At 41.5% G+C, this 26,618-nt stretch overlaps 1 protein-coding gene across 13 annotated transcripts in view; it reads right to left on the bottom strand.

Moving 5' to 3' along the window:
* The window catches only part of rbfox1 (RNA binding fox-1 homolog 1), a 2,603,746-nt gene that overhangs the window by 2,357,403 nt on the left and 219,725 nt on the right, over positions 1 to 26,618 (bottom strand). The window lies entirely within an intron of this gene.

Here is a 26,618-nt window from a genome sequence, read left to right as displayed (position 1 = left end):
GCTGGTATTCACTTGTCACTTTTTAGCTGTTGTGTACCGACATTGTTTGTGGTGTTTTCCAGTATACCGGCATGCATCACACTTAACCGAGCTGCCCAGACATACCACCTCCTTATCTCTTCGATTGACTGTCAGCATATCACGGTGCTAAAAGCTCAAAGGGGGTCCCCTCTCCATTCTTTGATTTGAATGATACAAGTAGATAGATAGATAGATAGATAGATAGATAGATAGATAGATAGATAGATAGATAGATAGATAGATAGATAGATAGATAGATAGATAGATAGATAGATAGATAGATAGATAGATAGATAGATAGATAGATAGATAGATACTTTATTAATCCCAAGGGGAAATTCACATACTCCAGCAGCAGCATACTGATACAAAAAACAATATTAAATTAAACAGTAATAAAAATGCTGGTAAAAACAGACCATAACTTTGAATAATGTTAAAGTTTACCCCCCCCCCCCCCCCCCCCCCCCCCCCCAGGTGGAATGGAAGAGTCGCATAGTTTGGGGGAGGAACAATCTCCTCAGTCTGTCATTGGAGCAGGACGGTGACAGCAGTCTGTCGCTGAAGCTGCTCCTCTGTCTGGAGATGATCCTGTTTAGTGGATGCAGTGGATTCTCCATAATTGACAGGAGGCTGCTCAGCGCCCGTCGCTCTGCCACGGATGTCAAACTGTCTAGCTCCATGCCTACAGTAGAGCCTGCCTTCCTCACCAGTTTGTCCAGGCGTGAGGCGTCCTTCTTCTTAATGCTGTCTCCCCAGCACACCACCACATAGAAGAGGGCGCTCACCACAACCGTCTGATAGAACATCTGCAGCATCTTATTGCAGATGTTGAAGGACGCCAGCCTTCTAAGGAAGTATAGTCGGCTCTGTCCTCTCTTGCACAGAGAATCAGTATTGGCAGTCCAGTCCAATTTATCATCCAGCTGCACTCCCAGGTATTTATAGGTCTGTACCATCTGCACACAGTCACCTCTGATGATCACAGGGTCCATGAGGGGCCTGGGCCTCCTAAAATCCACCACCAGCTCCTTGGTTTTGCTGGTTTTCAGGTGTAGATGGTTTGAGTCGCACCATTTAACAAAGTCCTTGATTAGGGTCCTATACTCCTCCTCCTGCCCATTCCTGATGCAACCCACGATAGCAGTGTCGTCAGCGAACTTTTGCACGTGGCAGGACTCCAAGTTGTATTTAAAGTCAGATGTATATAGGCTGAACAGGACCAGAGAAAGTACAGTCCACTGCGGCGCTCCTGTATTGCTGACCACAATGTCAGTATATTGTATAAAGTATATTGCTCCATTAAATTAAACTCCAAAGGGAACCCCAAATTCTTCAATAAAATGATGTCAGTGTGTCACACTGTTCAAACCTCCATGGAGGGCAAAAGCTGTTCATTCAAATGTCAGTGTATTGCAGCACTTTAAACTCCCACACTTATATAAATCCATTTCCCGCACTGGCAGTAACCCTGTCCTGGGTGGGGTACACTGGTTTTTAATTTGTACTATCATGAGGGTCATTGTGAAGTGTTCTTTTTCACACCTTTCAGGACAAACCTGTTTGTCAAGGGAGGCCATACTAGGAACTCAAGGCTCCAGACAACTTAGATCTGAGTAGCCAAATGGTGAACAAGCCCAACCATGACATCAAGGTGATGGTCCAGAGTGAAGTGACAGATCAAGTGTGAAGCAGCTAGGATGAGGATCAGCACCTTCAAGTCAGAGTCATGGTTTTGTCTTGGAAAAGAGTGAATTACTCTCTCTGTGTTAGGGAGAACAATTGTGTTCAGTGGAGGAGTTCAAGTATCTCAAAATCTTATTCACGATTTATGAAAAACAAAACGTGACATTGAGAAGAGGATTGGAGCGGCAGCAGCTGTTCTGTGGGTGATGTACTAGTCTGTGGTGAAGATCGGGAGAGGAATCAAAAGACAAAAAACTCTTATTTATCATTTGATTAACATTCCAGTCCCTATCTATGGTCATGAGCTATGGGTAATGACCACAAGAATGAGATTGCAAGTGCATGCAGAAGAAATGAGTTTTCATCTCATGATGGCTGTGCTGACACTCCATGATAGGGTGAGAAGGTCAGTGTTTCTGGACAGCAACACAGTACACTCCCTGCTCCTACAGATCAAAACGTGTCACTTGAGGTGGTTCCAGCATGTTGTAGTTATGACACTGGGCAGCTCCCCCTAAAACTACTCCAGGCACATCCCACTGTGCAGAGACTATGCAGCAGACCCAGGACATTCTAGAAGGATTGTATCTCTCAGCTGGCATGGGGAACTCTTGGGAATTTGGCAGGAAGGAGTGGAATTAGTAGTTGGGGACAGGGACATCTGGGCTGACCTGCTTGGCCTGCCAAGCCAGGAGGGGTCAATTTGTGAGCACGGCACCCAGCACAGGACAGAGCTCCAATGTGAATGACCTTCCTGAAGGAACTAAAATTTGAAGCCTGCATTTAGCTGCCTTTTGTTTTATGTTTATTTTCACTGCCTCCTCACCATTAAGCACTTGTACTCCTCCTTGGATTTTCAGTTTGAAGTAAACAGGGATGACCGAGTTGGCACCCACAACATTTATCAAACAGAGATGTGTTTCCTCACTCGACCGCACACACTGTAACCCACGTGTTTATCTTTTACTTGTGGTTACTTTGGCACTTGAATCTGACCAGATCTGAAGTGTTCATCTTGATAGTTAAAATGATTAAAGGTGCTTTATGCAAGGAAGACCAAGTAACTGACAGACTGATCAATCAATCCAGCTTTACTTTACTAGACACGTCTTAATGAACACTTTTCAGAAAAATAGACTTTGACATGCAAATGATGACATCGGCTCAAAAGAAGGTCTGCTAAGCTTAATTCAAAGCAAGGCCTTTCCTCTGATGTTCATTTTTCTGCTAGCAGACAGAGCTGCACAATGAGTCATTCCTAAGACAAAAAGCAAAGAAGGTTTTAATAATTCAAACAGCCTGCTAAATTTCTTAGTGTGGTCTGACAGTAGAATTCTTATAATTCAATTACGACTTCCATTTAGTCAAGAAAGTTCTCTTAAGTAAAACTCAAGGATGTGATAACAAAAATCTATGCAATTAAAGAGAAACAAATTACAAAAAGGCTGGGGGGCATATTTAAGAGTAACTGCTTATTGGCATTAATTATCCTCTTAAATTATCATTAAATCTGCTAATTGGATGAATTGAATGGATTATGGCAAAAAAGGATTTCTGTAAACTTCTAAAGTCAGGAAAGAAAATCATTTAGGATCAATATTTGCTTTTCTTGTTAAACTTTAAGTTGCAAGGAATGGTTACTATTGTTTCCCCTCACCATGGGATAAGCTTTGGATTTTTCAAAATGATTAAGGGTGCTTATTTTATTTTTACACATATACATAGTCCAATAGGAAAAAAAAGTTACCTAAGAATGTCAAGATGACAGGGAGACTACCATCTTTCATTAATTCCACTTTGAATCCCTCCATTTCCATTATATATTGTGGTCAGTCTATCCCAGAAGCACTGGAATCAAGGCTGGGAACCCCTTCCAAGTTTTTCTCAACTTACTGTAGGGAAAAATTCAAGGAACTATGGCAAGCCAATTTAGAGCTCTAATGCGCAAGGATGAAACTGGAGTACTAAAGGAAACCAACATGGACACAAGGAGAACGTGCAAAATATATACAGACATTAACCAGTCTATGAACTGGACCCAGCTACTTGGAGCTACAAGGAAACAGAGACAACACCTGTGCCAGCCAGAAAAACCTCTTGTTAACTGTGACAATCTAAATTATCCTTTAAAAATAATAATAATAATACATTTTATTTATATAAGGCCTTCCCCATGCTTAAGGCACTTATAAAGATATAGGGAAATGATGTAAAGATATTATGAAGTACACATACCACCTGCGCTTCAGAACAGGTCATTCACCCAAAGCTAATCAATTTCAGGCCCAACCAGTACTTGGATAGGAGGACATCAAGGAAAAGCTTGGATTGCTGGTGGAAAAGATGTTGGTGGGGCCAGCAGGAGTATTTACCCTGTCATCTGTAGTGCAGTGACAGGGACACGGTACTATAAATATGGTACCATCCTTTGGAAGAGACCTAAAACCAAAGTCTTGATTCTCTGTGGTCATTAAAGTTCCCTGGGCATCTTTTTCCTCGTCTATTCTGCCCCCTTAATCATCCCCTGTCTCTAATTGATGCTCTCTCTCACCTCTTAATAGCTAATGTATGGTCAGTGTACTTGTGCAATAATGGCTGCCATCACATCATCCAGGTGGGTGCTACCCATTGGTGGTGGTTGAAGTGCTATATACCTGTGTCTATGTAAAGAACTTTGAGAAGTGAGAAAAGTGCTTCATAAATGTAATTAATTATTTAATTATTAATACAACCAAAAATCTGTATATGTAAAATTCTAAGGACGATCTGTCTGTCACTTGATTACTCACAAACTACTGTGGCTAGAACCTTGATCTTGATTTTGACTGAAAGCTTATGACCTGATATGTTCTGGAAATTAAAAAAATGAGATGGCAGCAACCTGAGCAAACTGACATGTGCTCATAGGTTTTTAATGGCAGAGTGATTGGCAAACAAAGTGATATGGTGGAAAGAAAACGAAGACCAGCAACATCTGCTGAGTGACAAGTAAATAGCACAGGCTGATGGCATGATGAAGAACACCATAATAAAAGAAATAAAAGCAACACTATTTGATTGAACATCAAGTGCGGGATACAGAATGCAAGATCAACAAACATGGAGAAATGCATCTGGTCGCCAAATGCGTGTTCAGAGGTCCTAATGACCTGTAATACTTGGTGGTTGTACCAGTTCTTTACCAAGGAAACAGAACATCAATTACAGAAGTCTTCTTTAAAAACAATCCTATCTGGAGTCAAGTTGTCAAGTTTAAATTAACTACACACATGCGAGCAGATCCTAAGTAAGCTGACTTGGTGGAATTTTCCTTTTGATTGGGTAATGGTGAAATAAACATACACTTACAAATAAGTGGCACAGTGGTCATTCCGCACATCTGTATCCTTGAATATGGTGAAGGAGAAGATAATTTTCTGCATTTAGTTTGGTCCATTTATTAACCCTGAATTAGTACATGAAGCTAAAAGCAATGTCATCGTTTGCTCAAAGAACAATAACTGCTTTGACATTCACACATGCATCATATGCACTCCGATGGAAGGCAAAGAAAAGTCGTACTTCAGTACAGTTAGTATTACTTCTCTGCGGTGGGTTGGCACCCTGCCCGGGATTGGTTCCTGCCTTGTGCCCTGTGTTGGCTGAGATTGGCTCCAGCAGACCCCCGTGACCCTGTGTTCGGATTCAGCGGGTTGGATAATGGAAGGATAGTATTACTTCTGAAGACCAAAATGATCATCTTAACTTCCCCATTGAATTTATTAACTCTTTGACACCTTCAGGATTGCCACCTAATCAACTTACTTTTAAAAATGGAACAATCGTCGTGATTCTTAAGAACCTTAAAAGCAATAAATCAACCTTAACGGTAATAAAGCAATAGTCAGTGGGACCAGATGAATGGTAACAAATCTCCTTCGTAACGTAATTGAAGTTGAGGTCATCATGGGATCTTTTATTGGCAAACAAGATTTTTTTTACCTCACTTAGATCCGTCTACAAACAATGCAAACAATGCCTTTAAAAATTAAACTAAGGTAATTCCCCCTTCACCCAGCCTTAGCAATGACTGTTAATAAAGCTCAAGGACAAACATTCGACAAAGTCAGACATTTTTTTTGGATTTGCTTGTTTTGCTTTTTTTCTCATGGACAACTCTACATAATGTTTTCAAGGGTCTTCAGATATGAAGACATTAAAGTAATGATAAAAAATATTACCTTCAAGGAAAGGTCGATGGTCAACAGAAGCATGGATATAGCAATTTCTAAACCTTTGTGTTCTCCCAGTCTTTAATTGGCCTCAGTAATTATGAGATGGAAGAAATTTGGAAACACCGTAACTTTTCCTACAGTTGGCCGTCATTCAAAACTGAGTAACGGTACAAGAATGGCCCTGGGCAAGAAGGTGACCAAGAACCCAACTGTCACTCTAAAGGAGCTTTTTTGCTGAGATGGGAGAACCTGTCTAAACAATGACCATCTCAGCATCATTCAGGCATTTATGGTAGAGTGGCTAGACGGAAGACATGACAGTTTAAAGGACTATGAGGACATGAGGAAAAAGATTCTATGATCTGATGAGACAAAAACCTGAACTCTTTGGGCCAAACTCCAAGTGCTAAGTCTGGTGAAGGCCAAGCACTGCTCATCAGCTGCCTAAAACCATCCTTACGGTGAAGCATGATGGTATTAGCATCATGATATGGGGGTGCTTCTCTGTAGAAGGGGCAGGCAGACTGGACAGAATTAAGTGGAGGATGAATGCAGACAAATGCAGAGAGCTCCTTTTTAAAGAAAATCTGCTAAAGAGTGAACACCACCTCAGACTATGGGGACAGCTCACTTTTCAGCATGACACTGACCTGAAGTATACAAACAAAACAACACTGAAGTAGCGTCAGGACAAATCTCTGAGTGTCCTTCAGTGGCCCACCACTAAACCTCAGAGAACATCTGTGGAGATACCAGAACATGGTAGTTTATAGATGCTTCCCATCTAATCTAACAGGGCTTAAGAGGATCTGCCAGGAAAAATGGGATAAACAGTCGTGCAAAGCTGATAGAGATTTACCCAATAAGACTTTAAGTTGAAATTTCTGCCAAAGGGACATCTACAAAGTACTGAATTAATTGTCTGAACACTTACTGTATATCAATGAGAAATTTCAGTTTTTGTTACTGTAGGGTCGCACAGTGGCGCCAAGCAGTACGCAGACCCAAGTTCATGTCTCGGGTCCTCCCTGCATGTTTTCTCTGTTCCTGTGTGGGTTTCCCTCCACTGCCCAAAGACATGCAGGTTAGATGAATTGGCAACACTAAACTGGCCTTGATATGCAAGTGTGTGTATGTTCTCCCTGTTATGAACTGTCACCCTATTCAGAGTTTGTCTTTGCTTTTAGCCGTAAGCTCGCTGAGATAGGATCCGGCACCCTGGTCTGGATTAAGCAGGTTAGAAAATGACACGACATGATGTTTATCTAATCAGTAGGCTAATACACAGAAATTAAATAATAGTAATGTGTGAATTAGCGTCAGCCAGCCAGCCAAATTCGGGATGTTCATAAATCATTAATGATTTACTTCATGATGCGAGCTGGGCTAGGCTTCAGCACCAAACCCCCCTAACCCACGCTACCCTGGTCTGGATTAAGCGGGTTAGAAAATGACATTTGACTTTGTCGTTGTGGACTATTGAGTGTGGATTTTAGGACAAAAATGTCAAATTTCTCCCTCTAAAATTAAATCTACAACACAATAAGGTCTGAATACCTTCTGAATCCACTGAGTCTAAATCACTTCATGAAATAAAAACAGCATTCTAATAAAGTCAACGTTTGTGACATTTTTTTTTTGCAACCTGTCTTTAAATCCGTAAGATGTGCAGGCTCAAACACAAGATTCATTTCTTTTGTTATACTTCTAACCATCTACTACCATACCATTTTAATTCTGCTTTTATAAAGAAGCCTGTTCTGCACATGGAAGCCATAAAACAATGCATCCATTTCTTTGCAGAAAAAAGTCTAAAATGGAGTGGTTTTTTTTTTGTAAGGATTTCACTGGAAATGCCACAAAGGCCTAGTTATAATTAGAATGGATTTGTGGTCACTCATTTTTGCCGCTAAGGTTTGATGTAGAGGCAAAAGCTACATCCATTACATTGAAGCTGCTGTACAGTATATTAAGAGTTATTACTGCAATCCATGTAAAGAAGTGTTCTCATTATCCCCTAATTCACCACCTGGACTCTGACTGTGAGTTCCACATTTGGAGTAAAAAGAAAATTGTCAGATTATCAGTTTAAAAACTGTAAAAACTCCGATTAGTTCTCAGAATAAGAATTCATGTTTTTGCTGCAACACAACCTGCCTTTCGACTTTACTGATAACCCTGCTTACATTTCAGCTAACATCCACCTTTCTGGATGGCCAGGATTTTTCAAGACTTGCAAATTCACTATTGTCTCCCATTTTAAAATGTACAGTTTCTATATGAATTTCAAGCGTTTAGCCTCAAGATCAAGTGTTGCTTCCATTGGTTCAGATCGTTAACCTTCAACTGAAGAATTCTTACGGTAGATGGACTGTATGTGTCTTTCATTATCCTTGGCTATGCAAGGTCTGATATTTACATCAGCTGAGTGCACTTTTTGTACATTTCATTTACTATATCATTCAATTTTTTCTTGCAAGCACACAGAATAATTACTTCTGAATCAAGGGGCAACATTAATTCACATTCATACATCTGTGCCTTTTCAGTATACATACAAAAGAATTCTTATTCTTTTAATAAAAACCACAGCTGCCATTTCTTCTTAATTGCTTTAAAACTGCTACATTTCTACAGAAAAGAAATGCTGGTTGTCTTGGAGATGCTTCTGTTTTATTTCATTTTAATTGATTACTGTGTAACATTCTGACAAAGCATTGTGTGCCAAAAAATTAGCTGGCCTTATTTTACTGAGACTTGCTTAATAATACTTCAGCAACAGAATTTTGACAAGCTGGAGCTCAAAAGAGTCCTGGTCTACCCGATTACCCCAAGTCAAAGTGTTCCTAAATTGGTTCTATGGAGGTTTTGTACATTCTGGACTTGATTATTTCCCAGAAAGAAATGACAACATTTGCTTTTCTCAAAGTCCCCAAGGAGGCCGGATGACAAGCTCTTTTCTACTTCCACACTTTATCTGTAGTCTGAAATCATCTGAGTCTCACAAAAATATGGAGGTATAACCTGTCACTGTCTACGCCTAAGTTCTAACAAAGGCGGTTAGCCAAACAATATCCTAGCTTTATTCCCCAGATGTTTTTCTGTTGTCTCTTACCGACGTGCTATTTGCTTGCTTAGAAAACATCTTTTTCGTTCAGATGTAATGGGAAAAAAATCTTGGGCTATGTTCATATTAACAGGATAAAGTGACTCAGATCTGATTCTCTGCCTTAATATGACAAAAATCTGATGTTTTCAGGGCTCTATGGACACATAACTTCAATCTTTTCAAATCAGATTTGAGTCACTTTCATATGTGGACCTAGATCATATCTCACCTGTGGTCATGCAACATGAATGAGAGAGGGCAGATCGGAATTCATGTGGATTTTTGTCTATACACAAGAGCTAAGTGCTGTCGTCATCAGCCAGCACCGGCAGTGTGGCACAACAACAATGGAGGAGTCAACTGAGCCAAGTGTCAGTGTCAAAAGAGCCAAATAAAACCCATTATAACTCAAATCCGTATAACAATAAAACATGACAACTTTCAAGGAGAGAATACTTTTTATAGGCACTGTGAAGATAGATAGATAGATAGATAGATAGATAGATAGATAGATAGATAGATAGATAGATAGATAGATAGATAGATAGATAGATAGATAGATAGATAGATAGGGCACTATATGACAGACGGACGGACATAGATAGATAGATAGATAGATAGATAGATAGATAGATAGATAGATAGATAGATAGATAGATAAGGCACTATATGACAGATGGATGGACACAGACAGACAGACAGACAGACAGACAGACAGACAGACAGACAGACAGACAGACAGATAGATAGATAGATAGATAGATAGATAGATAGATAGATAGATAGATAGATAGATAGATAGATAAGGCACTATATGACAGACGGACGGACATAGATAGATAGATAGATAGATAGATAGATAGATAGATAGATAGATAGATAGATAGATAGATAGATAGATAGATAGATAGATAGATAGATAGATAAGGCACTATATGACAGACGGATGGACACAGACAGACAGACAGACAGACAGACAGACAGACAGACAGACAGATAGATAGATAGATAGATAGATAGATAGATAGATAGATAGATAGATAGATAGATAGATAGATAGATAGATAGATAGATAGATAGATAGATATGTACTTGTTCCCCTGGAAAATTTGTTTTATAAAGGCGCTCTACAATGACCCAAAGCATTCAGGCAGGACAATGCTGGAATGGCTTCAGAACAAAGTCTATGACAGTCTTTAAGTGGTCAACCCAGAAAAGTCAGAATTAAACACCACAAAACATCTGTGGAGAGACCTGAAGATAGAAGTTCATATTCACTTCCTATCCAGTCTAATGGAGTTTGAGATGATCTGCCAGAAAGAATGGGAATAACTGTCCAAATCCAGGTGTGCAAAGCTTGGAGAGATAGGGCGACTCATTTATGGAATTGCTACCATGCAAAGGAGCTTCTGCAAAGTACTGAATTAAAGGTCTATGAGAGATTTCAATATTTGATTTTTAATCAATTTGCAAACCTTTCTGAAAACATGTTTCTACTTTGTAATTATAGGTTATTGAGTGTAAACTGATGGGCAAAAATGGCACATTTATCCATTTAAAATTACATCTACAAGAAAAGAAAGTGTTAAGAAAGTGAAGGTGGTTGAATACTTTCTGAATCCACTCTATGTGAACTATCTTTAGGCACACGAGCAAAAAAAGGGCAAATTGTGCAGAAACTGAATGTATCTTAGAGATTCATACCTCAGCTGACGATTCTATGATCTATAAATCAAAAGATATTGTAAAATGTAAAAGGCACTATAGATAGATAGATAGATAGATAGATAGATAGATAGATAGATAGATAGATAGATAGATAGATAGATAGATAGATAGATTGATTTAAATTTATATTTGATAAGGCCAATATGTTAGCCAATGTACAACTCATTCAGAAAGTCTAACAGCCACTTTGTGCTCAGTGCTCCTCTCTTACCATAGCACGCAAGATGATGTAGGAAAAGAGAACAAGCAGAAACAATTCAAACCTTACGCTCCACAACTGCATTATCTGACCTCTCCTTCACGTCAAAAGGTAAAAATAAGAAACATCTGTTTTATACAGTGAGCCGTACAGAGTTTTTAATACAATTTTCCATGTGTTTTTATTTTTTAAAAGTTGTAACATGTCAGTTACATGGAATTTGACTTTTTTCTTGATGAAAGAAGAGTGTGCTAAGCATCTGAACAGATACATGGGAAACACAAAAAACATTCAAACTATGCCACTTAGCCAGTCCCTCACTGCCACTTCGTGGCACAGCCACAATGTACCCAATGATTAGAACTCCATGAGCCCCATGACCTGTAATTTGCTTACTCATTGCTAGTTTGCGGCTGTTTGTTGTATTTTCTTTGTGGTATTCGTTCCATCTGCACCGTTTGTTGTTCGAGACACGGTGGAAGAGTGGTTAGAGCTGCTGCCTCACAGCTCAAATCAAATATTTGGGCACATTAAACAGAACAGCATAGTTGGCAAACATTTCCCGAGTCCATAGGGACACTTAAAGACCACTGCACCATTATAATTCACTCTAAACTTGTTCAGTTCCTCCTTCCCTAATGACTTAAATGAAGCTTGTGGAGTTTGGGGAAGTTCGTGAACATTTCTATGATATTGCTAAAATCGAGGTGAAGCGAATTCAACAGTGTTCGCTCATCACTAGATGTAAAATGTCCCTTTGATGGGGCACCAATCTGAACTCTGCAAACAGCAGCCTCCTAAAACATTAAAGCGGTGGATGGTTTCATTTTTTTTTTCATTTGGATTGTAGCTGACAAATTGAGAAACACTGATCTGTGACACAAGAATACAAGTGTAACTTGCATTTGAGCAAATTCCAGTCTGGCTTTTTTATGTGGAGTCCTACAGGGGCTTCTTCCCTTGAGCACGCTGTCACTCAAAAAGCAACGGATGGTGTGATGAGACAATGATGGAAATGACCTTGGAGTTCAGCTTGTATTTCTTTTGGAAGTTGTCCTTGGCTTATTGTCTAGCATTCTCATGATCCTCCTGACCATTCTAGGGTCAATTTACCTCTTGCAGCCAATCCCAGGGAGGTCGGCTACAGTCCAATAGACCTTAAACTTCAAAATAACATATTCATCTGTTGTCACAGGAACATCAGGCTGCTTGGTGATGGTCTTCTAGTTTTTGCCTTTAACATACTTGTCTATCATTTTATTTCTGATCTCCTCAGACAACTCTCTCCTTTGTGTTCTCTGGTTCATACTGTATACAGTGTGGGACACACGATGATACCAAATACCAGAGTGACGACTTTTCTCCATTTAAATTAATTGAATGACTGACTATACGGCTGGAGACGTGTAATACAAATTCAAGAAAACAGCTACTTCGAAAAATATCACTGAAATCTAATTACTTAGGATCTCGTCTCGGGGTATCAACAAATATGTCCAGGCCATTTTGGAATATCTTTGTAGAATAAGCAATACTTGATCTTTTGTCACACTTGCTTTGCTTTACTCAATGACATTTCAAAGGCATTCTGTTACACAGGGGACAACTGCTTGTCATTTTATCACTTTTCAGGAGGCACACAGCACTTTGTTAATGAGCTGTAAGGGGACCAACAAATTTCTCCACATCTGTAATACTATGTGCGTAATAAGGAGATGCACAACGTCTCATGTTGACTTTAAAAGCTGTTCCACTTCTAACACTAAAGTCCCATATTTTTGGTACAACATGTAAAACAAATATATGAAAATCTCATCATATTTTAAAATTACTTTACACCCAAGCTCAAAGAATCCATATACAGGGTATGCTGAGATTGCTGATCCAAGAACTTTTTGAAAAAGAAAAATAAAAAAAGATTAATTCCTAAATGGAAAGTAACTCACACTGAACATTTTCAATTACCTAGAAGTTAATCTTCAGTATTTATACAGACAGGAGCTGATTCCAAAGAAAAGCATACTTGCACAATGAGATTAGCTATCCGATGGCATGTGAGTCTACCTCATTTAAGCTTAGCATGAAAGTACCCTGAGATAAGCAAATAACTGTTGCTGAAGTGATTGAGATTAGAAGTTTATTTGATCAAAACTGATGTTATCATCCATGTTCAAGGTAATAAGGGACAGAGAAGAAAATTATTTAGCACAACTTTTAACTATAGTATTCTCGACAGAGCACAAGCAAATTAGTGAACCAGTTTGAAATGGGGGACAGCTTGGATGGTAAGGTTTCTTTAGTAGAAATTAAACTACACTGGCTCCTGCTGAGGGTCTGACTGACCAATTTTGGTGTGTATGGTAAGTGCAAGTCCAGACAACAGATGAACCTATACATTAGTGAGCACCTGATGATTCTAAATTCACCTACTGCACTGCTTAAAAAGCTGGTGTTATGTTATGTTTTAGACAGGGTTTATTCCCTGGCTCATCATGTTTGGGATAAAGACACATTTTTTTCCTTGATTTACCCCTCTGCTCCACAGTTTAAAATTACAAATCAAAAATCCAGACATCATGAATGAAGGCTTTCACTTAAAGGGATTTGCATACATTTCAGTCACAACACTTTTTGTACACTGTACCCCCATTTCAAGGCACCATAACGTTTGGGACACTTGATGTCAGAGGTGTTGGTGATTCCTCGTGATGGTTTCATTGCTTGCATGTCAAAAAGACATGCTTAAGGTGTATATACACAAGTAAACCAGTATTGCTCATATAAAAATAAATAATCAATAATTTAGATTATGCACCACAAGTTCTTTTTCGGTCCGTGTACTTTTTGGTATTTGAAACTTCATTTTAAGTGCAAAAATGAAAAAATGAAAATGAAAGGAATTTTTAGATTTTGATTTTTGATCAAAGAATAAAATAAGGGAAAATAAGGTATTTTTTTAATTCAGTGGTAACAAATAGCAGTCATAAACTTAAAATTGGTCCGTGTACTTTTTAGTATTTGAAATTTCATTTTAGAAGCAAAAATGGAAAAACGAAAATGAAAGGAATTTTCAGATTTTGATTTTTGATCAAAGAATGAAATGAGGGAAAATAAGGTATTTTTTAATTCTGTGGTAACAAATAGCAGTCATAAACTTAAAATTACATATACTTTTCTCGATTTATTTGTGAATCAAATAATGAAAGTGTTATAGCTCAGAAACAACAAAATTGACGCATTTTCGTTGTGTGAAACCGGAGGTCTTCTTCTGCGCGATTTTTGACGACACGTGCGAACAGCCCTCCAGGTACACTGCATGGCATCAGCAGAGGATGGATCATTAGACAGACAGACAGACAGACAGACAGACAGACAGACAGACAGACAGACAGACAGACAGACAGACAGACAGACAGACAGACAGATAGATAGATAGATAGATAGATAGATAGATAGATAGATAGATAGATAGATAGATAGATAGATAGATAGATAGATTATTAATCTCAAGGGGAAATTCACATACTCCAGCAGCACCTTACTGATACAAAAAAACAATATTAAATTAAAGATTGATAATAATGCAGGTAAAAACAGACTATAACTTTATATAATGTTAACGTTTACCCCCCCCGGGTGGAATTGAAAAGTCGCATAGTTTGGGGGAGGAACGATCTCCTCAATCTGTCAGTGGAGCAGGACAGTGACAGCAGTCTGTCGCTGAAGCTGCTCCTCTGTCTGGAGATGATACTGTTTAGTGGATTTTCCATAATTGATAGGAGCCTGCTGAGCGCCCGTCTCTCTGCCACAGATGTCAAACTGTCCAGCTCCATGCCAACAATAGAGCTTGCCTTCCTCACCAGTTTGTCCAGGCGTGAGGCATCTTTCTTCTTAATGCTGCCTCCCCAGCAGACCACCGCGTAGAAGAGGGCGCTCGCCACAACCGTCTCACATTACGTTGTTTTTTCGGAACAGTAAAAGAGTGACACTCCGGCACGAGGACATAACTGCAGAAAACTGAGTCGCATCTTTCCGGTAAAAATACAAGCTTTGCAAACTTTGCTTCATTGATGTATCAGTTCTTTTATGAACGTTACTGTTGTTACTTACTACGAAACAGCTAACATTTGGTGATTTCATTTACTAACACTAAGTCTGGCAATTTTTATAGTGCTAGCATTTTGAATGGTTGCTCATTGACTTTTACCGGCTACTATACAGTAAACATTTCGAGTATTAACAGTGCGCACAAATGTAACGCATGTTAGGAGAGCAACGTAATTTACAGAAAGTTTTCTTAACATGTGTTACACTTGTCAATGAGAATCCATTCACACATTTACACACATTCAAAATGCTAGCACTACAAAAATTGCCAGATTTAGTGTTAGTAAATGAAATCACCAAATGTTAGCTGCTTCACAGTAAGTAACAACATTAACGTTCATAAAAGAACTGCCACATCAATGAAGCCAAGTTTGCAAAGCTTGTATTTTTACCTGAAAGATGCGACACATTTTTCTGCAGTTATGTCCTCGTCCCGGAGTGTCACTCTTTTACTGTTCCGAAAAACAACGTGATGGTCCATCCTCTGCTGATGCCATGCAGTGTAACTTAAGGCCGTCAGTCGATGTGTTGTGAGGAGGAGGGCTGTTCGTACGTGTCGTCAAAAATCGCGCAGAAGAAGAAGTACCTCCAGTTTCAGACAACGAAAATGCGTCAATTTTGTTTTTTTTGAGCTATAACACATTCATTATTTGAATCGCAAATAAATCGAGAAAAGTATGTATAATTTTAAGTTTATGACTGCTATTTGTTACCACAGAATTAAAAAAATACCTTATTTTCCCTCATTTTATTCATTGATCAAAAATCAAAATCTGAACATTCCTTTCATTTTCGTTTTTTCATTTTTGCTTCTAAAATGCAATTTCAAATACCAAAAAGTACACGGACCACGGACCTTGGGACCAACCAAAAAGTACACGGACCTTGGGACCAAGTCCGTGTACTTTTTGGTACTTGAAATTTCATTTTAGAAGCAAAAGCGAAAAAACGAAAATGAAAGGAATTTTCAGATTTAGATATTTGATTAAAGAATAAAATAAGGGGAAATAAGGTATTTTTTAATTCAGTGGTAACAAATAGCAGTCATAAACTTAAAATTACACATAATTTTCTGGATTTATTTGTGATTCAAATAATGAAAGTGTAATAGCTCAAAAACAATAAAACAGACACATTTTCGTTGTCTGAAACTGGAGGTACTTCTTCTTCTGCGCGATTTTTGACGACATGTGCAAACAGTCCTCCTCCTCACAACACGTCGACCGACGGCCTTGAAATTACACTGCATGGTATCAGCAGAGAATGGACCATTACGTTGTTTTTCGGAACAGTAAAAAGAGTGACACTCCGGGACGAGGACATGACTGCAGAAAAACTGAGTCGCATCTTTCAGGTAAAAATACAAGCTTTGCAAACTTTGCTTCGTCGATGTAGCAGTTCTTTTAAGAAAGTTATTGTTATTACTTACTGTGAAACGGCTAACATTTGGTGATTTCATTTACTAACACTAAGTCTGGCAATGTTTATAGTGCTAGCATTTTGAATGTGTGTAAATGTGTGAATGGTTGCTCATTGACAAGTGTAGCACATGTTAAGAAAACTTTCTGTAAATCACGTTGCTCTCCTAACGTGTTACACTTGTGCCCACTGTTAATACTCGAAAAGTTTACTAGCTATAGTAGCCGGTAAAAGTCAATGAGCAACCATTCAAAATGCTAGCACTATAAAAATTGCCAGACTTAGTGTTAGTAAATGAAATCACCAAATGTTAGCTGTTTCGTAGTAAGTAACAACAGTAACGTTCATAAAAGAACTGATACATCAATGAAGCAAAGTTTGCAAAGCTTGTATTTTTACCGGAAAGATGCGACTCAGTTTTTCTGCAGTCATGTCCTCGTCCTGGAGTGTCACTCTTTCACCGTTCCGAAAAACAACGTAATGGTCCATCCTCTGGTGATGCCATGCAGTGTAATTTCAAGGCCGTCGGTCAATGTGTTGTGAGGAGGACTGTTCGCACGTGTCGTCAAAAATCACGCAGAAGAAGAAGTACCTCCGGTTTCAGACAACGAAAATGCGTCTGTTTTGTTGTTTTTGAGCTGTTACACTTTCATTATTTGAATCACAAATAAATCCAGAAAATTATGTGTAATTTTGGTCCGTGTACTTTTTGGTATTTGAAATTTCGTTTTAGAAGCAAAAACGAAAAAACGAAAATGAAAGGAATTTTCAGATTTTGATTTTTGATCAAAGAATGAAATGAGGGAAAATAAGGTATTTTTTAATTCTGTGGTAGCAAATAGCAGTGATAAACTTAAAATTACACATACTTTTCTCGATTTATCTTTGATTCAAATAATGAAAGTGTAATAGCTCAAAAACAACAAAACAGACGCATTTTCATTGTCTGAAACCGGAGGTACTTCTTCTTCTGCGCGATTTTTAATGACACGTACGAACAGTCCTCCTCCTCACAACATATCGACCAACGACCTTGAAGTTACACTACATGGCATCAGTAGAGGATGGATCATTACATTGTTTTTCGGAACAGTGAAAGAGTGACACTCCGGGACGAGGACATAACTGCAGAAAAACTGAGTCGCATCTTTCAGGTAAAAATACAAGCTTTGCAAACTTTGCTTCATTGATGTGGCAGTTCTTTTATGAACGTTATTGTTATTACTTACTGTGAAACAGCTAACATTTGGCGATTTCATTTACTAACACTAAGTCTGGCAATTTTTATAGTGCTAGCATTTTGAATGGTTGCTCATTGACTTTTACCGGCTACTATAGCGAGTAATCGTTTCGAGTTTTAACAGTGCGCACAAGTGTAACACATTAGGAGAGCAATGTGATTTACAGAAAGTTTTCTTAACATGTGCTACACTTGTCAATGATCAACCATTCACACATTTACACACATTCAAAATGCTAGCACTACAAAATTTGCCAGGCTTAGTGTTAGTAAATGAAATCACCAAATGTTAGCTGTTTCATAGTAAGTAACAACAACAACGTTCATAAAAGAACTGCTACATCAATGAAGCAAAGTTTGCAAAGCTTGTATTTTTACCTGAAAGATGCGACTGTTTTTCTACAGTCATGTCCTCGTCCCGGAGTGGACACTGAAATGTTCTTTTAATTCTGAAAAACAACATAATGGTCCATCCCCTGCTGATGCCATGCAGTGAAACTTCAAGGCCGTCGGTCGATGAGTTGTGAGGAGAACTGTTCGCACGTGTCATCAAAAATCGCACAGAAGAAGAAGTACCTCTGGTGCCAGACAACGAAAATGCGTCTGTTTTGTTGTTTTTGAGCTATTACACTTTCATTATTTGAATCACAAATGAATCCAGAAAAGTATGTGTAATTTTAAGTTTATGACTCCTTTAACCGTCACCTTATCGTGGTGGAGGGGTTTGCGTGTCCCAATAATCCTAGGAGCTCTGTTGTCCGGGGCTTTATGCCCCTGGTAGGGCCACCCAAGGCAAACTGGTCCTAGGTGAGGGATGAGACAAAGAGCGGTTAAACAAACCTCCTATGAAGAAAAACAATTTTGGACGGCGTTTTCCCTTGCCCGGACGCGGGTCACCGGGGCCCCACTGGAGCCAGGCCTGGAGGTGGGGCTCGATGGCGAGCGCCTGGTGGCCGGGCCTGCACCCATGGGGCTCGGCCGGGCACAGCCCGAAGAGGCAAAGTGGGTCCCCCTTCCCATGGGCTCACCACCTATGGGAGGGGCCAAGGAGGTCGGGTGCAGTGTGAGTTGGGTGGTGGCCGAAGGCGGGGACCTTGGCGGTCCGATCCTCGGCTACAGAAACTGGCTCTTGGGACGTGGAATGTCACCTCTCTGAAGGGGAAGGAGCCTGAGCTAGTGCGCGAAGTTGAGAGGTTCCGGCTAGATATAGTCGGACTCACCTCGACGCACAGCTTGGACTCTGGAACCAATCTCCTTGAGAGGGGCTGGACTCTCTACCACTCTGGAGTCGCCCCCGGTGAGAGGCGCCGAGCAGGTGTGGGTATACTTATTGCCCCCCAACTTGGAGCCTGTACATTGGGGTTTACCCTGGTGGACGAGAGGGTAGCCTCCCTTCGCCTTCGGGTGGGGGGACGGGTCCTAACTGTTGTTTGTGCGTATGCACCGAACAGCAGTTCGGAGTACCCACCCTTTTTGGAGTCCCTGGAGGGGGTGCTAGAGAGCATACCTTCTGGGGACTCCCTCGTTCTGCTGGGAGACTTCAATGCTCACGTGGGCAATGACAGTGAGACCTGGAAGGGCGTGATTGGGAGGAATGGCCCCCCTGATCTGAACCCGAGCAGTGTTTTGTTATTGGACTTCTGTGCTCGTCACGGATTGTCCATAACGAACACCATGTTCAAGCATAGGGGTGTTCATATGTGCACTTGGCACCAGGACACCCTAGGCCTCAGTTCGATGATCGACTTTGTGGTCGTGTCGTCGGACTTGCGGCCACATGTCTTGGACACTCGGGTGAAGAGAGGGGCGGAGCTGTCAACTGATCACCACCTGGTGGTGAGTTGGCTTCGATGGTGGGGGAGGATGCCGGTCAGGCGTGGTAGGCCCAAACGTGTTGTTAGGGTCTGCTGGGAACGTCTGGCAGAGCCCCCTGTCAGAAGTAGCTTCAACTCCCACCTCCGGCAGAACTTCGACCACATCCCGAGGGAGGTGGGGGACATTGAGTCCGAATGGGCCATGTTCCGTGCCTCTATTGTTGAGGCAGCTGACCGGAGCTGTGGCCGTAAGGTGGTCGGTGCCTGTCGTGGCGGCAATCCCCGAACCCGCTGGTGGACACCGGCGGTGAAGGATGCCGTCAAGCTGAAGAAGGAGTCCTACAGGACCCTTTTGTCCTGTGGGACCCCGGAGGCAGCTGATAGGTACCGGCAGGCCAAGCGGAATGCGGCTTTGGTGGTTGCTGAGGCAAAAACTCGGGCGTGGGAGGAGTTTGGGGAGGCCATGGAGAATGACTTTCGGACGGCTTCGAGGAGATTCTGGTCCACCATCCAGCGTCTCAGGAAGGGGAAGCAGTGCAGTGTCAACACTGTATATGGTGGGGATGGTGCGCTGCTGACCTCAACTGTGGGTCGGTGGGGGGAATACTTCGAAGACCTCCTCAATCCCATTAACATGCCTTCCAATGAGGAAGCAGAGCCTGGGGACTCAGAGGTGGGCTCCCCCATCTCTGGGACTGAGGTCACCGAGGTGGTCAAAAAACTCCTTGGTGGCAGGGCCCCGGGGGTGGATGAGATACGCCCGGAGTTCCTCAAGGCTCTGGATGTTGTAGGACTGTCTTGGCTGACACGCCTCTGCAACATCGCATGGACATCAGGGACAGTGCCTCTGGATTGGCAGACCGGGGGTGGTGGTCCCCCTCTTTAAGAAGGGGGATCGGAGGGTGTGTTCCAACTACAGAGGGATCACACTCCTCAGCCTCCCTGGAAAAGTCTATTCAGGGGTCCTGGAGAGGAGGGTCCGTCGGATAGTCGAGCCTCGGATTCAGGAGGAACAGTGTGGTTTTCGTCCTGGTCGCGGAACAGTGGACCAGCTCTATACCCTTAGCAGGGTCCTGGAGGGTGCATGGGAGTTTGCCCAACCAGTCTACATGTGTTTTGTGGACTTAGAAAAGGCATTCGACCGTGTCCCTCGGGGAATCCTGTGGGGGGGTACTCCGAGAGTATGGGGTACCGGCCCCCCTGATAAGGGCTGTTCAGTCCCTGTACGATCGGTGCCAGAGCTTGGTCCGCATTGCCGGCAGTAAGTCGAACCCGTTTCCAGTGAGAGTTGGACTCCGCCAGGGCTGCCCTTTGTCACCGATTCTGTTCATAACTTTTATGGACAGAATTTCTAGGCGCAGCCAGGGTGTTGAGGGGGTCCGGTTTGGTGGGCTCAGGATTGGGTCACTGCTTTTTGCAGATGATGTTGTCCTGTTTGCTTCATCAGGCCGTGATCTTCAGCTCTCTCTGGATCGGTTCGCAGCCGAGTGTGAAGCGGCTGGGATGAGAATCAGCACCTCCAAATCCGAGACCATGGTCCTCAGCCGGAAAAGGGTGGAGTGCCCTCTCAGGGTTGGTAGCGAGATCCTGCCCCAAGTGGAGGAGTTCAAGTATCTCGGGGTCTTGTTCACGAGTGAGGGAAGAATGGAGCGTGAGATCGACAGGCGGATCGGTGCGGCATCCGCAGTAATGCGGGCATTGCATCGGTCTGTCGTGGTGAAAAAGGAGCTGAGCCGCAAGGCGAAGCTCTCAATTTACCAGTCGATCTATGTTCCTACCCTCACCTATGGTCATGAGCTATGGGTAGTGACCGAAAGAACGAGATCGCGAATACAAGCGGCTGAAATGAGTTTCCTCCGCAGGGTGTCTGGGCTTTCCCTTAAAGATAGGGTGAGAAGCTCAGTCATCCGGGAGGGGCTCAGAGTAGAGCCGCTGCTCCTCCGCATCGAGAGGAGTCAGATGAGGTGGCTCGGGCATCTGATCAGGATGCCTCCTGGACGCCTCCCTGGTGAGGTGTTCCGGGCACGTCTAACCGGGAGGAGGCCCCGGGGAAGACCCAGGACACGCTGGAGGGACTATGTCTCTCGACTGGCCTGGGAACGCCTTGGGATTCTCCCGGAAGAGCTAGAAGAAGTGGCCGGGGAGAGGGAAGTCTGGGCATCTCTGCTCAAGCTGCTGCCCCCGCGACCCGACCTCGGATAAGCGGGAGACAATGGATGGATGGATGGACTGCTATTTGTTACCACAGAATTAAGAAATACCTTATTTTCCATCATTTTATTCTTTAATCAAAAATCAAAATCTGAAAATTCCTTTCATTTTCATTTTTTCGTTTTTGCTTCTAAAATGAAATTTCAAATACCAAAAAGTACACGGACCGCAAGGCCACCATGAGTTTGAATATTCAATATGGAATTTCTCTACAAAATCACTTAAATAAAATATTTTTGTTGGCCACCACTAGAAAGTACATGGGGTAAGAAGTACTTTTTAAAAAACAGTATTCCTTTAAAACAAAGAGAAGAAAGTCACAAGCACCAAAACCTAATGATATCTGTTGGCCATATGATCTCTTTTCTTCCTATTCATCTTGACCTCTCTCCTGAAGCCACTTGTGAGTGATGGCCAATTTGTTTGCCACCTGGTGTTTGCCTTGTTTGGAGCTCACCATTCAGAATATTATGATTCCGTAGATTACAAATAAACCAAGGAAAATGATGGCCCAGCTGTCTTAAATGGACCATTTCTCAAACCAATGGTCTGGGTTAGCTGCTTTTCAATTGTTCCCTGGATGTACTGAATTGCAGTTCTAGAATATTTCATTTTTGATGATCTTCTGAACCATTTTGACATCTTACCAATCCAGCAGCGTGAGTAGACACACAACTGATTAGAGTGGAATGCATTTGAGTGTTCACGTCCAGCTTGAATGTCATTTTAGCACACTGCATAGATCCAACTAAACATAATATGGTACATTTGGCGTATAGGCTGCAACATGCCTTTTCATGCCACATTGCCACACTAATTCTTTTATTTTCAAATATCTTGACTAGACCCACAATTTGGAGATGCTGTGCCAGCATTAGAGCTGTAATCATAAAGGAAAACTATGACCAGCATGACCTTCTGTACAATTTACTATAAGAGTGGTGGAAGACGATCACCCTGCTGCATTTAGATAACATGCATCAAAATACCTGAGAGTTGTAATTGATCCATATAGACATATTTCTCGTATTACCAAAGCTTCTCATTTCCATTTACACAACAGAGAAAGTCAGCTGCAAACTTTAAATGACTCACCAAACACATCTCACTGCTCCTTGTTGAATATGTGCCAGTGAAGGTCAGAAAGGGCAGCTGCACAGATTTATGAAAAGTGCTTAAAAATTCATTAATGTGGCGATTAAGACTGCTGCTAATTAGCTTTTCAGAGCCTTATTGCTGTTGTGATGGATGTCTTGGCCTAAGATTCACACAACAGAATTTTAAACAAAAAGTTTCAGAGATGAAATCTTGGAAAGCCTGCTTTGACTGCACCTTACGAGACTGAAGAGGATGGGTGTTGCTGTTTAACCATAATAATGTGTCTAGATCTTTTGGGGAATGACCTTGCCTATCTAAAAAGCATTTCTCCTCACGTTACACATCACCAAGTGAAAGCAAATTTTTAAAAAGCCAAAATAATAAGAAGAAAGACTCTAAAGTGACTGGAACCTAAAACATGGAAAACGTGTACATTTTAAAGCACACCAAGCTTGAAATCAGAAGTCTGTTATATATCCATTAATAAAATGTTTTCTGGCAATGACACCATGGACCTTATTGACAGACAGACACCATTCAAAAGAACCAAATGTTGGGAAGAGTAGAAGGAAATGGGAGCATGTATTATACTGAGATGTCCGCATGCAGAAGCTCAAAAGATGGTCTGACATGGCCTCAGAACCATTCCATCATGTCATAAATTCCCTAGCCTTCCTAGAATACACCTCACCCCTAGCTACTTGACTTCTTAAGTCTACAGGCAGGCTTCGGCCTACAGAGGCTCAAAAAGGGGATGTGGCTACGGAGTTTAAAATATAACTGTAAAATGTTCCAAAATGGGCGGCACCATGGCTCAGTGGTAGCGCTGCTGCCTCACAGTAAGGGGACCTGGGTTCACTTCCCGGGTCCTCCCTGCGTGGAGTTTGCATGTTCTCCCCGTGTCCGCGTGGGTTTCCTCCGGGTGCTCCGGTTTCCTACCACAGTCCAAAGACATGCAGGTTAGGAGCATTGGCGATCCTAAATTGTCCCTAGTGTGTGCTTGGTGTGTGTGTGTGCCATGCAGTGGGCTGGCGCCCTGCCCAGGGATTTGTTCCTGCCTTGCACCCTGTGCTGGCTGGGATTGGCTCCAGCAGACCCCCATGACCCTGTGTTAGGATATAGCGGGTTGGACAATGACTGACTGACTGCTCCAAAACACACAAAACTATCAAAAATGTTTTTCAAAGGAAAGGAACTATAAAAAAAAAAAACTCGGCTTAGAAGTACATGGCTGATGCAGAATCTTTATAAATACAGGTATTTATCTACTATATAATAAAACTAGAATAAAGAAACAACTGTTTATTAAAACTGACTTAATGGTAAGATTGTAAGTCCATCTGTTTAGGTCACAATATGCCTCTACAAACTCCATGTCAGCACATATGACTTTCTAGCCCTTACATCCATCTTTCTTTGGGCTTTTTGCTGCCTTTCCTCATCATACTTTTAAGCTTTGTTGTGCACACTGGACGTGACACACAGACGAACGGCACATAGTTTACAATAGTTGGCTAATTGCCTTTGTTCATTGGACATTCCCATTCTCTTGTAGACATCAGATGACATTACGCCCGGGAAGGAGCATGGACGGCAGACCTATGAATGTTTTATCCCTTTATAAATAAAGAGATGCTATTGTCTGCCTATCTGTCTGAACACTGAACAATCTGAATGGTCAGTTTGACTTTGGTCTGATTGGTCAGTTAAGCTTTAGTCTGATTGGTTAGTTTGTCTTTAATCTGACTGGTTACGCTGACCTTCGTTGTTCAGTGGTAGGAATGATGACAAATTGTGAATTTCCCATTGGGATTAATAAAGTATCTATCTATCTATCTATCTATCTATCTATCTATCTATCTATCTATCTATCTATCTATCTATCTATCTATCTATCTATCTATCTATCTATCTATCTATCTATCTATCGACACAATAATGTAAGGGTTTTGAAGTTCATTTCCTGTTTTTTCATTAAAAAAAAAGAGTTAAAAGGGAGTATTTCAAAGTCAACAAAACGCTGGGTTGCTAAATACCAGAGAGGCACAACTCAAGTCGCCTTTAAAAGTTGGGAAGAATTCAAAAGAATATGAAGGATGTTTTCAAAGTCGGTAATGGGGTAAGAAAGGATGAGATACACAAGGAAGGCTTAGGAGGAACGCTGAAAGTACATGTTATCAACAGAGACAGAGACACATGAGGGCACACTGAAAAGTCATAGGTGGAATGCTGAGTCAAGCCAGGTTGAGAGACACGAGGATACTGAGAAGAGGCGCAGGAGAAACTGTGTAGTTACACAATAGGCAAGAGGGGTTGAGGCACGTGAAGATACTGTGGACAAGCTCAGGAGAAACACAATTTTTACTTTTATTACACTACCAGCAAACCAACCCCAAACCACAACATTTCGACAACCAGGCATCACAGCCGGTATAAGTTTCTTCTCCTGAAATGCTATCTTTGGTTTGTACCAAACATGTCAACTGTCACTAGGGCCAAACAACTCTATCTTTCATTCATGTGTTCAGAGCTCGATGGGAGGATTATATCTACCAGAAGGCCCGGAAACACCTCAGGATTCCACAGTATGAGATTGCAAGTGTGGCTGGGGAAAAGGACAGTTGGGCCTCATTGCTAATACTGTTGTCCCATGACCCAGTCTCAGATAAGTGGTGAAAAATGAGTGAATGAATTAATTAATGATTTTCAGAAAGGAAGGATGCCACTAATCTAAGAAAAAAGTACAAAAAAAAATGAAATAGGCACACGCATTGCATGCAACAAAGTAAATGAACCTTTAAAAAGAAGTGAAGATAGAAATGCAGCTGTACAATCCAGGGTGGGTATGCATGTCTGCATATCCATTTGAAAGGACTGCCACCTATCAAACATAAAGGGGCACTGCAACCTGCAGATAATGAAAAGCAGCACCCTGTCTGTTAAGGAAAGCTTCAGCTGTTACACATTCACTGTAGCGTACAGTCAAGGATAATGGCTTTCAAAAAAAGGACGTGGATGAGTAATCCAGCCTGTTTAGATAGGCCCTTATCTGTTCTGGGATTGTGGATGCTCTCAATCTCACCGATTACAATCACGGAAGGGTAAACATGTCATTTCTATTTTCTCTTTCTTTCCTTCTTTGAAAAGCAGAGATATAGAGAGAAAAGAGAAAGAGGAGTGTCTGACTCAAGAAGCAGAGAGTGAATCGTTTTTGAAGTAATGTTCTTTAAAAGTCCCATACTGGCACACAGTGTTTGTTTGGTGGTTTCTCACCCTCGTAATGTGACATTTGTCATCTCGCTAAACTCTGAAAGTGGCATCCAATGAAGTGCAGCCTATACACATATGTATGGCATTAACAAACTGCTTTTGTTGCATTTGTTATCTTTGTAAATGAGTATGTACTGTATCTCTGAAAGTGCATGCTGGGAAGGAAACCCATAAATATTACCATAATTTAGCCTGAATTAATGTGGGACCTGGGTTCGCTTCCCTGTGTGGAGTTTGCATGTTCTCCCCGTGTCTGCGTGAGTTTCCTCCGTGGGCTCCGGTTTCCTCCCACAGTCCAAAGACATGCAGGTTAGGTGGATTGGCGATTCTAAATTGGCCCTAGTTTATGCTTGGTGTGTGGGTGTGTTTGTGTGTGTCCTGCGGTGGGTTGGCACCCTGCCCGGGATTGGTTCCTGCCTTGTGCCCTGTGTTGGCTGGGATTGGCTCCAGCAGACCCCCGTGACCCTGTGTTCGGATTCAGCGGGTTGGAAAATGGATGGAT

Source organism: Erpetoichthys calabaricus, chromosome 11 (genome assembly GCF_900747795.2).
Source record: "Erpetoichthys calabaricus chromosome 11, fErpCal1.3, whole genome shotgun sequence".
In the NCBI taxonomy this organism is placed as follows: Eukaryota; Metazoa; Chordata; class Cladistia; order Polypteriformes; family Polypteridae; genus Erpetoichthys; species Erpetoichthys calabaricus.
The sequence above is the reverse complement of the archived record's forward strand: the minus strand, read 5'-3'. Positions and strand labels throughout refer to the sequence as shown.